Source organism: Talpa europaea (genome assembly GCF_964194135.1).
Source record: "Talpa europaea genome assembly, chromosome: 1".
NCBI classification, from domain to species: domain Eukaryota; kingdom Metazoa; phylum Chordata; class Mammalia; order Eulipotyphla; family Talpidae; genus Talpa; species Talpa europaea.
The window spans coordinates 137,298-149,562 of NC_140073.1; positions in this window are offsets into that span (position 1 = coordinate 137,298).

Sequence of the window (12,265 nt, forward strand, 5' to 3'; positions counted from 1 at the left end):
CTCGGAAGCTTTTTCCGTCTTTGTGGGAAATGCTTCCACCCATCCCGAGAACGTGTCGACAAAAACCAAGAGATAGTTGAAATTGCCTGTTGTCCTAGGCATTTGTGTGAAGTCCACCTGCCAGTCCTCAAAAGGACACTTGCCCTGATATTGAACCCCAATGGCTTTAGGGTAGGAGTTAGTCTTGGGGTTATTCCTGGCACATAATTCACAACCTCTGCTGATCCGTTGTGCTATTTTGTGTAAATACGGGCCCTTCAAATATGGGCGCACTGTTTCTAATAAGGCATCTCTCCCATAGTGAGATCCTGAAGATGTTTTAGCACCGGATATACCAGGGCCTCCGGGAGGAGGATCATCCCATGGGCGTTTACTCTCCAAGTGGAGCTGGGGTCAAACTCAGTAAATCCCCACGCACGAGCTCTCTCCTCATCCCGCTCGGTGTATTCAGGAGCATACTGAGTCAGGTCCACAAGAGGGATGAGTGCCCCCTGGAGGGCAGAATGGGCAGAACGGGCAGCGGCCTTAGCCACCCGATCGGCTTCCCTGTTGCCCTTTGCCAAGTCAGACCCACCCTTTTGGTGGCCAGGACAGTGCATCACGGCAACAGCTGATGGTAAAGCTACTGCCTTTAACAGGGCCAGGATTTCTAATGGATGTTTGACGTCCTTGTTACTGGCAGTAAGAAGTCCACGCTCTTTCCAAATGGCCCCAGGCATGTGGAGTATCATAAAAGAGTACTTGGAGTCGGTAAATATATTGACTCTTTTACCTTTCGAGAGTTCCAATGCACGGGTCAGGGCTATTAATTCAGCTTTTTGCGCTGATGTACCTGCCGGAAGAGCCTTGGCCTCCACGGTGTTCTGGAGCGTCACCACTGCATATCCAGCACATCGACGGCCTTGGTCCATGAAGCTGCTGCCATCTGTAAATAGCTCCCACTCTGGGTCTGGCAGAGGCTGGTCAGTCAGATCTGGTCGGCTAGCATACACTGTGTCTATGGTTTCTAAACAGTTGTGGATTAAAGTGTCATCCTCAAGTCCGTCTGCATTGCTTGGAAGCAGTGTGGCGGGATTCAGGGAATTAGAAACCTGCAGCTTCACATTAGGATTGTCCAACAGAGCTGCTTGATACTTTCCCATTCCCCCGGCAGTCAACCAAAGTCCACCCTTCTGCTCCAGCAATGTCAAGACCTGATGTGGCACCCACACAGTGATGGGCTGACCCAAGGTAAACTTCTCCGCCTCGTGTAGGAGGTCACAAGTGGCAGCTACACCACGCAAACATGGAGGCCATCCCTTAGTGGTGTGGTCCAATTGTTTGGACAGATATGCAACAGGCTGCATTTCTGGTCCCAACAATTGGATTAGTACTCCAAGGCCAACACCCTGTCTCTCATGTACATAAAGTCTGAATGGCTTCCTAAGATCTGGAGGCCCTAATGCTGGTGCTGAAATCAACTTTACTTTTATTTCTTCAAAGGCCTTTTGACATTCTGAGGTCCAAGACAAAGGTTCAGAGTCCAGGCCTTTGAGAGTATCATACAAGGGTTTTGCTATTAATCCAAAGTTAGGAATCCAAATCCTGCAAAACCCAGCCATACCCAAAAATCCACGCAACTGTTGCCGGTTGCTGGGGACTTTAAGGGCTGAAATTACTTGTTTCATTTCTGTCATCAAGCTCCGTCTGCCTTTCCTAATTTCAAACCCCAAATACGTCACCGTTTGTTTACAGATCTGTGCCTTTTGGGGTGACACCTTATAGCCACATTCTGCCAGGTGGTTCAGTACCACTATGGTTTTTTCCAGACAAGATTCGTAGTCTGGACTTGCAATCAATAAATCATCTACGTATTGCAATAAGACTCCCTGGTTTAGTTGAACCTTCCTGAGATCCCTGGCCAGTATTTCCCCAAAAATAGTTGGGGAGTTCTTAAACCCCTGTGGAAGCACAGTCCAGCAATACTGGAGAGTGCTCTTGGACTTAGGGTCTTGCCACTCAAAGGCAAAAAGCGGTTGATCCTGGACATCTATTGGGATACAGAAAAAGGCATCCTTCAGGTCTAATACCGAAAACCACCCGAAGTCACCAGGTATGGCAGTTAATAGGTGTAGGGATTAGGCACAGTGGGATGTAAATCCCGAACAATGTCATTAATGGCCCTTAAATCTTGGACAAAACGGTACTCGCCTGTATGGGGTTTCCTCACTGGCAGAATCGGAGTGTTGTACGGTGAGCGACAGGGCCGAATGAGTCCAGATTGAAGGAACCTTTTCAATACTGGCTCCATTCCCCTCAAGGCCTCCTCCTTTAAGGGGTATTGCTTCCTCCTCGGGGTTCTGCTCCCCTCTATCACTTCTATTTTTACAGGCTCAGCATTTTTCGCACGTCCTGGGGTTCCATCAGCCCATACCCATTTACTTACTTTTTCAACAATTTCTGGAGGTAAAATTTCACCTTTCGGTGGAACATCTTGAGTAAGTAACATCTGGAACCGCAGAACATGCTGGCATGCTGTAGGTGAAGCCTCTGATGTTTTGGTGAGAATATAATTCGTGCGTTGAGCTTACTTAAAAGGTCACGACCAAGGAGAGGGATTGGACAGTCCTCCATGTATAGGAAGCTATGCTGGAGCTGTGTGGTGCCCGGCCGGCACTCCAAAGGTTGCAGGAAGGGTGTCTGTTGTGACTTCCCTGTAACCCCAATGACTGCTGCCGTCTCTTTGCTCATTTTGGTTAATTTCGAATTCAAAACTGAGTGTGTCGCTCCAGTGTCCACCAAGAAATCAATGAGACGATCCCCCACAGCGAGGGTTACCCGGGGCTCTGAGGGGGTTATTCTAATGGGCTTCTCTAGATCTAGTGGAGCCCCCAGGCACCCCTATTCTGCATCTGAACTTTCTCCATGAACTATCATTTGTCTCCTCTGCACTTGGCTCTAGATTCCTTCTACTCTGTCTGTATTCCCTCCTATCTTCACCTGAGGCTCTGCCCTGTGCTGTCATTTGTCTCCTTTCCTCTGTGCTGGGCTCTCGATTCCTTCTCTGTCTGTATTCCCTGCCATCATCTGAGCCTCTACTCTGTGCTAACATTTGTCTTCTTTCCTCTCTCCTTGGTTCCTGGTTCTGTGTGCTCCTTCTATATTCCCTCCTGTAACCCCTACGTGAATCATCATGTCTTGGGGTTCTCTGTCTTCTATGCTGCCTTCTATAATTATTGCGTCTGCCGCTTCCCTGTAACCTGGGACAACTGTACTTCCCATGTCCCTCTTCCCTACAGAAAGCACACTGATTTCTTCCTAGGGGTTCGCGTCTCTGTCCATTATTGTTTCCCTGAAACCCTGTCCTGTGCTCTCTTTGTAAGAAAACAGTCGCAGGTTTCGGTCTCCTGTCCTCTCTATTATTAAAAACCCTAAATGCCAGGTCCACTACCTGGGACGGACTCATCTCTGTGACGCCGTCCACCTTAGCTAACTTTTTCTTTATGTCTGGGACACTATGGGTAATGAAAGCCATAGTGATCAGATGAGCATTTTCTGGGGCATCTGGGTTTATATCCTTGTGGTTAGTGTAAGTTTGAATAATCCTCTCAAGGAACTCTGACGGATCCTCATTAGCTCCTTGCTCGAGTTGCAATATTTTGTTAAAGTTTTTTTGTTTGGGGATCCCCTGCTGCAGTCCTACCAATAAACATTTTTTGTACAGCTCCAACATCGCCGTTCCTCCATTGTTAGGGTCCCATCCAGGATCTCTCTCTGGGACAACAACCTCCGGCTCTGGGGACTGCCTATCCTGTTGGTGGAGACGGTCAGCCTCCTCCCTGGCTTTCCTGAATACCACCCTCTGCTCATCCAGCGTTAATAAAGTATGCAGCATGGACTGTGTAATAAAGTATGCAGCATGGACTGTGTATCTGCCCAGTTAGGGCGGTGGGAGACGAAGATAGAGGCAAACAAGTTCGCCATCCTCTGAGGAGCCTGCCGGTACGGGGAACAGAGCTCCTCCAATTCAGGAGGTCTGCAGTACTGAAAGGATGGTGCGACCAAAAGTACCCAGCAGGTCTCCCATGTTCATTTAAGCCACCCATTGGCATCTGGCGAAGGGGAAACTGCCCTGCCTCAGGGTGATCCTTCCTGCCAAAATGGGTGCCGAGTCTAGTGTGGGGAGGAGACGCCATTTTAGTGTCCTCCCCAGAGGGCAGTGGAGGCTGTGCAGCCTCAGGGGTCTGCACGGGAGGGGCCTTGTCACGTGGAAGAGGATTTTGTCCTGATGTATTTAAAGTATTTAAAATATGATGCTCCTCCTCTTCTAACTCTGCTCGCTGGCAGTCCTCATGGAACGGGGAAGGTCTATCCTTTCTCTGCACCATTAGCCTAGCCTTCGCCTCCGCCATATCTAATTTATGGAGGGCGGCCTGTATTTGGTCCTGCATACCTTTAAAAGCTGACTCAAAAGTCCGATTTTGTTGTTGCACTTGATACAGCATGCCTTGATAAGCTGACTCAAAAACGTTACGATTTTCATCCCTTATACTCTTAATAGTTAAATCAAAAGCCTGAATTTGTTGTTGCATGGCTATGTTAAGAGCCTGAATGTGTTGTTGCACATTCTCAGTATGTGAAGTAGAACTTCTACCTCTCACAGAAACAAGAATGTAGCAAATTGCGCTTACACATATTACCAAAAAAACACCCAGAAGCACAGTCTGTAAAGGGATGGCTTGTAAACCACCCATGTATGTATACAGTAGTAAAATCATGTGCCATACACCAGGCTTCATCAAATTATTTACATTAATGAAACTGGTGGTGATATTTAATGGAAGCAGGCTACTCAAATCAAGGCCGGAAGGAAACTGAAAGAACTCAGGCTAGGGATGAAACTGTATAGGCTCTTGGTTGAGGCCATATTTGAGTCAAAACGCACCCACAAGGGCTGTACGCACAGGGAACAAACAGACTTTTCAGGACTAGAGACAAATATGACACTGCGAGTCCTGCAGAACTAGTGCGCTTATGGTGACCAACGCAAGGAATGTTACTTTGGGCTGGTCAACCGCGGGTGTAACGTGGAAACCACGCTGGGCGCCAAACTGTTGTAGAGCAACCCCGATACAAAACGGGGTGCCTGGCTGTGGGTCCTCACCCGCGCGCTTAAAAGGACTTATCAATGCTCCACTGCAGGCACACGTGAAAGGTTCATAAAAGGTTTATTTACAAGGGAAGGGGAAAGGAGGAAATGTACAGCTCTGGGAGAAAAGTGGGAGACAAAGTTTTAAATGAGTCCTACCCAGTCCGCCGATCAGGAATCCCAAAATGGCGCTCTCAGAGTTCGCCGCCAGCCAGGAGCGGTGAAGCCAGGAGGCGAGCGATCGCGAGCCAGAGAGAGAGCCCAAGGCCCACGTGTTTGGTTTTTTATATCCATCCTGGCTACCCAACTCCACCCTCAGGTCCCAACCACCCTCCCTTGGTGGTGATGGGATTTGTCTTTCCCAGGGTCTTGATGGCTTTAGTCTGGAGTGGTGGTGGCGTCCACAAAGCCTGTATGGGATTATCTCAGGACATCATTTCCCGCTAACAATAGCAGGAATCTAGAGAACCTAAACAAGGGACTAGGAAAAAGAATAGCTGTAAGAAAGTGAAAATCAAAATCAACAGGCAACTATAAACCACAGACACTCTATGGGGGGTGGGGAAAGGAGGGATTGGGGTCAAAATAAGGGGGGTTGTAATTGCCTGGGGAATATAAAAATAAAATTTAAATTTAAAAAATAAAACAGGTGCAGCATCTGAAGCATGGTGCTCCCTCCTGCAGCTGCCTGGGGCCCAGCTGCAGACTCCTCTCTAGACTGGCCCTGTGGGCTCCCTGAGGAGGGGAGGACCTAGGGAACCCAGACCCATCAGCCCATTGGCCCCACGCCAGCCATGAACCACGTGTCCCAGCCTCTGAGCTCTGGCGCCTGCCCCAGCAGCCCCAGCTGCTATTGTTATAGAGCAACCCCGATATTAAACGGGTTCCTGGCTGTGGGTCCTCACCCGCGCGCTTTAAAGGGACTTATGAATACTCTACTACAGACACACACAAAAGGGTTAATAAAAGGTTTATTTACAAGAGAAAAAGAAATAAGGAAAATATACAACTCAGGGAGAAAATAGGGAAATAAAGTCTTTAATGCGTCCTACCCGATCCGACCTGGAAACCCAAAGTCACTCTCCGAGCAGGCCGGACGCTGCGAGCTGGCGGAGAGCCAAAAATGGAGGACCCCCCCTAAAGCCCACGTGTCTGCCTTTTATATCCACCTGGCTGCTGAACCCCACCCTCAGGTCCCAGCCACCTTCCCTTGGGTGGTGATGGGATTTGGAGTTCCCAGTGTCTTTGGCTTTGACCTGGGGTGGGGGTGGAGTCCCCAAAGCCTATATGGAATTTGCTTTGGGACATCCTTTTCCCCCTAACAATTCCCCCCTTTCACTTTTTGCCACCATTTCCATGGTGATGAAGATCGAATATATGGAGGTTGGGATGCAGTCTCAGATGAACATTTTGTCAGGTTCCAGTGTGAAAGAAAACCAGTCTCTCCAGGTATTTTTGTCCATTGTGGAAAGCAAAAGTCCTCCACTCCAGGAAAAATAGTTCATCAGTTTAAGCCAAAAAAAAAAAAAAAAAAAAAAAAAAAAAAAAATCTGGAGGCGTTAGCCAAAACAAGACAGCAGATATGTAAAAATTTCAGGAAAAAAAAAATCTTAAAATGGTTCAACTGATGTAAAAACACAAATTTTCTCAACCTTGATCCCAAACTTTTAACAGCAAAGCAAAAGTTTGCAAACTAAATCTACTTTTAAACCATTTTTCCTATTTTTGCATAAAATCACAGGGTAGAAATAACTAACAGCAATTTTTAGCTGGCTTTGTTGAAATATTCCATACAGGATCAGAGCGAACCGGTGGCATCCAGTCGATGTAGGCTTCAGGTATAAAGTTGGTCTCATCAGACTCCACCTGGGCTTTCCTCTTCTCGAGGGTACCAGGGCATTTTCGTTGGCCGGGTTGTCCAGTCCTGCCCATGGAGGCAAGCTTCCTCACCTTCTTTGGAGGTCTCTGGAACCCTACAAACAAGGCAAACAGGTTCTCCTCTTCTTGGTTCAGCTCTGTTTCAACTTTCTGGAAGAACTCCACACAAAGCCACACAATCAAACCCACGTCCAATTTTTTTGTTAAAACAGACTAAATCCCTATGGAAGTTATGCAAAAACAGACTCTGAAATAAGTAGCAAAAATTACTACCACTATTTGTATGCTGTGTTGGTATCAAGGGGAGAGAAAATGTGACAAGTTAGCTTTGCTAGAAAAAAAATTACAACCTTTCTGCAGATCCTGGTTAGTCAAAACAAAACAAAACAAAACAAAAACTTCGTGGATTCAGGACAGAATGCATAAAAAAATTTCCAGTATTATGTCAAAGAAACCTTAGTAAATGCCAGGTGTATTTCCAGGTCTATTCAGTCCTTTGTAGGAAAGTTTTTACTCTCAACAGTTCCATCAATAGGAATCTGTTGAGACCTTTTCTCCCTATATTTTCAGAAACAATTCCTGTAGATATTAAACAATTGAAGTATACAATATTACAAGGTGACAATCTACATACATACCAGATACTGAGAGGTTTTTTGTATACACATTTTAGAAAACTACTGTTAACATTTTTGTACATACCAAAGTTTTACCATTTTCCCAAGTGACAATGCTTCCCTTCCAGTTTTACTTCATTAGGTAAAAGCCAAATAGAACAAATTCATCTAATGCCTTCCCAGGAGGAAAGGGAGAAACTTCGTGGAGTGTCTCAGGAGCTCTACTGAGGTTCCACAAAATTTCCTTGCATCAGTCAAATGACAGGCTACCAAATTTGTACTTGAATTTAGATTTTTGGGAAGCTTTGCCATAAATATCAGAAAATTAACAGAAACAACAATGTTCAATCTCTATGAAGGCACCGGCTTAGTTCAGTAGCACAATGTTGACAATCAAACCATAACTTTTTGTTTTTCTCATAACTGGAGACTCTTTTTTTTTTTCAATGTCTGTGGGCACCATGTATACCAATTTGTCAATCACTGGAGGTCAAGACAGTTAGACACAAGGACATACAGACATACAACATATAGACAAAGACAGCTTTTTTTTTTTTTTAGTTATGCCACGTAGAATATGTTATGTAACTGCAGTTTCACTCCATAGGCTCAGAAAAAAAAATGTCAAAGTCCAAAAAAAATGTGGAGTGTTGCCGGCAGAAAAATTTCAGTTGTCATCCTACAAACCTAAGACTTTGGAAATAGGAAGGAAAAGTTTTATTAATCACAAGGGTTACACGACCTTGTTTATCACCTTAGGGTTTTCAGTGTTGAAGACTTTTTATTAGAAGTCAATCCTGGGGTATTCTGTACAGCAGCTGAAAGAATAAAAGTAACAGTTAACTTTTAAGCAAAAGTGTTAGGGGGAAAAGGATGTCCCAAAGCAAATTCCATACAGGCTTTGTGAACTCCACCCCCACCCCAGGTCAAAGCCAAAGACACTGGGAACTCCAAATCCCATCACCACCAAAGGGAAGGTGGCTGGGACCTGAGGGTGGGGTTAAGCAGCCAGGTGGATACAAAAGGCAGACACGTGGGCTTTGGGGGGGTCCCCCATTTTGGCTCTCCGCCAGCTCGCACCGTCCAGCCAGCTCGGAGAGTGACTTTGGGTTTCCAGGTCGTCGGATCGGGTAGGACGCATTAAAGACTTTATTTCCCTATCTTCTCCCTGAGTTGTACCTTTTCCTTATTTTCTTTTTCTCTTGTAAATAAACCTTTTATTAACCCTTTTGTGTGTGTCTGTAGTAGAGTATTCATAAGTCCCTTTAAAGCGCGCGGGTGAGGACCCACAGCCAGGAACCCGTTTAATATCGGGGCTGCTCTATAACAAAAGGAGTCATCTCTTGTTAGCCACCAAGCAGGCACTCCTTGGGTTTCCTGGAATAGAACCTGAAAAAGCAAAATCAAATTATCAGTAATTAACTTTCAATTAAAAGGAGTCCTCTCCTTACTTCTGTTAGCCATTCTGGGACAGAAGCTGAAAGAGCAGATTCAACATCTTAGCACAAATTACACCTCCCCCACACTAGGGAGGGACAGCAACAACACAGGTATGAAAACCTGGTACAGTTACATGATGCACCCTAAAGAGTGCTTTCCACAACAGACCTTCCTCAATAGGAAGCAGAACTTAGAATCTTGTCTTACACCAGCAATTGAACAAATCCAGGATTCAAAATGGCAAACATGCCCAAAACAAATTGTGTAGACAAAATTCACAGCAGCAAATCCTTTCAAAATCTTGTTAATTTTTCTGATCCAGACTTTGCAAAAATTCAAGTTATCTCCAAGAATCCATCAAGGCTACCAGCAATTACCAGTTACTGCTTAAGGGTACTCTGCACTTAACACCCAGGCATACATTTGCTAATTTAAACACCACTGCTCCACAATTGGCTGGCAAAATGCATCAGGCAAAGAGCAGGAAGTAGCCAAAGACAAAGCAACATACCACTGAAGAACCATTATTGCCTTTAGAAATGCTAATGAGACAGTAGAGATTACCAAAAAAAGTCCCAAAGTCCTAGCAACAAGAACCTCTGAATTTTACAAGAGCCCGCCAAGTGGCCTCAGACGCCATCTTTGATCTGGCCACATGGTCCAATGCACTGCCCAATCTTTTGAGTAAAACTGGCACAGAACAATTTCCACAAATTAAAATCTCTTAGCAAGTCACCACAAACAAACTACACACAAACACACAGAATCTTCACAAAGCCCAAGCCAGTTTTTCAACAGCAAATCGACATATGAAACAAACACACCAGAGAAACCAAAAATCACATTTGCGCTTATGGTAGCCAGTGCCACAGGGAAGCCCAGCTTCCCCATGGGGCTGACTAACCACGGATGGCTCTGTCCTAAATCACGTTGGACGCCAAATCTGTTATAGGACAGGGAGAGGGGCAGCCCAAACCCCGCAAACCTGCCTATTCTAAATGGGTTCTGCCATCCGCCGCATCAACACAAAACATAGGAGACTTTAATGAAAAGGAACTTTAATAAAACTAGGAAAGAATACAGGAAAGGCAAAGAATCTAGTTTCTAAATGAAGCACCCAAAGCGACCCGTCCCCTCGTGGGTAAAAGTCCATCCATATGGGATCGGCCCAGAGCAAGGCCCCAAAGCCTGCCACAAGGCTAAAGCACCTTCCAGTGGGGACCCACAGAAAAGGGTCAGAAACAACCAGACAACCCCGGAAGGAAAAGAGCAAAATCAACATCAAGATAAAAGCTGCCATGGTCACCTCCCCACGGGTCTCACCCACATCTGGGTCACCCCGTCCACGACCAAAAGACAAGCGCAGTTTCTTCACGTGTCTCTAGGCTCCACGCGCCTCCTCCAGGTCTCCTGGCTCCATCCTGCTTCCTTCCTCAGTCTCTTCTGCAGCTTCTCCTCTTCCTGCTCAGCTCCACCCTCCCTTGGGTGGGGCAGGGAACCTCCCCCTTTCCTGGGGACCCTCCTGTTACAATGAGGAGCCCTGGTAGCTAAGAGGAGTACAAGGTGGCCGCGCTGGGTCGCCCAGCAGCCTGGCCCCTACGGCCAGCACCATAATCACCATCCAGTCTGAGACCTTCATGCCCAGCTCTATCTGGTCAGAAAAGAACCAGGTGGAGCATTACAAAGTCATCAAAAAGGAAGGACTGAGGACCTCCCCTGGAGGTGCAGCGGTTGAGCGCTGGGACGAGGGTCCCACATGGCGCACAGACCTCTTGTGCAGCCCACTGCTCCCCTCAGCAGTGCGCTTCGGTCCTTCTGCCTGCTCTGCTCCCCGCTCTGGCTCTGGTGAATCCTCTCCCCCTCCAGTGCTTCTGACTGTCCCCAGTGCTTGTGTAAATAAACAAATAAATCTTAAAAAAAAAAAAAAAAAGTGCAGCTTCTTCACATGTCTCTCTGCTCCCTGTGCCTCCTCCTGGGTCTCCATCCTGTTTCCTTCCCTCCCCAGTCTCCTTTCTAGCTTCTTTAAAAAAAAAAAAAAAAAAAGATTTATTTATTTTTATACAACAACCGGGGTACATGCCAGAGGCTCAGGAACATGAGAGGATTCACCAGAGACAGAGTCGGGAACAGAACAGGCAGACTGAATAAGTACACTGCCGCAGGTGAGTCAGGAGAGGTCTGCTCCGCCATGTAGGACTCTCGCCGGCTGAACAGGATCAAACCCACGCTGCAGAGGCTGTGGACAGTTTCACAGTGCGGCGCTCAACCACCTGAGCCGCCAGGAGGCCCCTCTTTTCTAGCTTCTCCCAGCTCAGCTCCACCCTCCTTTGGGTGGGGCAGGGAACCTGGAATTTCCCCTTCTCCTGGACACCACCCTTTACAAAATTTTACCTGAGTAAAAAAAATAATGTGACTTTAGAGGCCAACAAATGACTGCAGAGCAGCTGCAGCCCTCAGGCATGTGGCCGGTGCTCAGGGTGGATCCATCCCGGCCATGTGGCCTCAAGAAGGGCCTGGGGGCAGGTGCCAAGGCCCCTCCGAGGCTGCACGGGACGGGCATGGCTCTCTACACTGACCTGGCAGCTCCCTTCAAGGTTTGGGGCACAGGGTGCCAGGCTCAGAACGGGTGCAGACAGGTTCTTTGGAGGATAAGAATAGAAAAACTGGAAAGGAGGCCCCACAAGACCAGAACGCTGGCTCACACAATGCCAAGTGCTGGAGGTGGGGGTAGAGGGATTAGCATAGCCCTTAACCAGCTACCGGAACTAGGATCCTCAGGCGCCAAAGCCCAGATCACAAAGCCCAAGACCCAAGCAGTGTCAGAGGCTGCAGGGGGTTTCAGGGGCAAGACCTGAGGGTAAAGATATGGAGATTGAGGCCATTGTAGAAATCTGGCCCCTTTCAAATTCTACATAGTTTATTCAAAACAAACCACTCCGCCGCAAGGAGTGAGCCCCTCCCAAAGAGCGGAAGACAGTATCAGGGCAGCCTCCGCCCTGGCGCTGGGCAGCCGTCTGTGATTATGCTGGGGCTCCTCACCAGCTCTCTCCTCTGCAGGGCAGCAGCTTCCTGCCTGTCCGAGACCTGGACCAGGCCAGGGCTTCTCTTCACTGACCTCCTTCAGCAGAGGTAGCGCGGCTCAAGGCCGCCAGCTGCAACCAGGCAGGCCTCTCTCAGCAAACCTGTTCCTTTCAGGGCAGCT